Raw genomic sequence first — 2,056 nt, forward strand, 5'->3', positions numbered from 1 at the left:
GAAGTTAGATCATTGGAGGCACACCTAAGGGGACACACCTTGACCCCCACACTTCCTCTCTCCTTTTGTTTCTCGGCTGTCCCTTAGCGAGCTGCTTCCTCTGCTACACATTCCTGCTCTGATATACAACCTTGCCACAGGCCTGCGCCCAACCACAGGTGGGAATCTCCAAAACACAAGCAAAATCAATTTTTCCCAGGTAGCCCGGCTGGTTTCCCACTTTCCATCCTCTGGTCTCAGCTTCCCTGGGCTGGGATTACAGATAAGCTTTATCACACTCAGCTTCCTCTTTTTACATCGATTGGTTTATCAGGTATTTATTTCAGTAGCACAAAGCTGAGGAAGACACGAAGTAAAAACGTACCCGTGGGCAGACTAGAGAAACTAGTACAAGCCTTTCAGATGGTTTGGGAATTAACTCTTATGCACATTAATGTGCACATTAATGTATATGCGGTGTGTATATGGACTAGTTTATACACATGAGTGTGTGACCCTCACTAAATTTCCCTGAGCCTTACTTTCTAATCACTTGGAAGTGATTCTGACAGATTCCAACTGATACTTGCTTGGCCATCCACTCAGAGACGAAGCCAAAGGAGTCAAGATTTGGAAAAAGATGCCTTCTTCTTTATTTTGAATTTGTTTCTCCATAAATGAAGCCCTCAGTGGCTCCGCACTCAACCGAAGTTCTCTGCATGAAAGGCATAAGCTCCTTTGTCAGGGAGACCCCCCTAGACTTCACCCTGGCAAAGGGATACCCCAAGAAGGATGTTTTCAGAAAGGAGGGGAAGGCGCTGATTACAGGTGCTGCTGTTCCTCCAGTGGCCTCTCTTGACACTTCCTTATTTTTAAATGGTGTTCATTAATTTATTTACTGGTACTAGAGACAAATGATTTCTTCTTCTTCTTCTTCTTCTTCTTCTTCTTCTTCTTCTTCTTCTTCTTCTTCTTCTTCTTCTTCCTCCTTCCTCCTCCTCCTCCCCCCCTCCTCCTCCTCCTCCTCCTCCTCCTCCTTCTCCTTCTTTCTTCCCAGCACCCTTTTGGGTTGCTCATAGCCTCCTGTAAGTATAATGGATCTCATGCTGTCTTCCGGCCTCTCAGGGCACTTGCATACATGTGGTGCACAACCACACACACACATACACACAAATAAAAATGAAAGTAAAAATTTAAGAAGATTAATACATAGGGAATGAACCCCTCCTTGGTAACACACATATGTGGCAAATATTTATTATTTATTTATAGTCTGTTAACAACTACTTCATTAATTATTGAGGTTTGGTAATATGCTGGGCCTGGTGCTGGACTAGAGTTGGTCAGACATGGTGGCCCACTTCCTGGGGAGCTTCCAGCTGAGCTGGTGTTTAGAAGCACAGCTGTTCTTGAGAAAGGTGAATGGGATCCTCTGGTTCAAAGGCTAAATCCTGAGCAATGTGTGGGTGGGGGAGAGGGGAGGGCAGAGCTTTGGACCTCAGGGTTTGATTCCAGCTCCCCCCCCTCCCCCCCCCGGCCCGGGCGCGGGAGAGGGGCTAGAAAGAGAGGTGAGTAACAAGCCGAGTCCTTGAATAAGTAGTGTGGTGTGCTTACAGCCTGTGGGGTGGAGCTTGACAGCTGAGTTAGCCTTGGTGAGAGGCCAGCACTCCAGGATGGGGAACTAGAGCAAGGGCATCCTAGCGATGCTTGGGGCATTCAAGGCTGCCCGCGGTCCTCGGACTGGAGAGAAGAGCTCAGGGCAGGGAGGTCAGCAGGAAGTGGAGAGGCAGGCAGGGCAGGAAAGGTCTTTCCCATTATACCATGTTTAGATTTGCTTGGTTCTCTACCATGACATGGGGTCTAATAAACTTTCTGAAAGGAGCCAGGTGGGAAACATGAGAGGCTTTGCAGAGGTGTGTCTCTTTCACACCTTCCTTAAGAAATTACTTAAAACCTTCCGCACATGTAAAAATCAATCTGGAGGTGGGAATGGGAGGAGAGGAGGGAGGGAAAACTGCAGTCGGGATGTAAAATAAATGAAAAAAATTAAAATAAAAACTTAGCTTGCAGGTAGGAT

Source organism: Onychomys torridus, chromosome 5, assembly GCF_903995425.1.
Source record: "Onychomys torridus chromosome 5, mOncTor1.1, whole genome shotgun sequence".
In the NCBI taxonomy this organism is placed as follows: domain Eukaryota; kingdom Metazoa; phylum Chordata; class Mammalia; order Rodentia; family Cricetidae; genus Onychomys; species Onychomys torridus.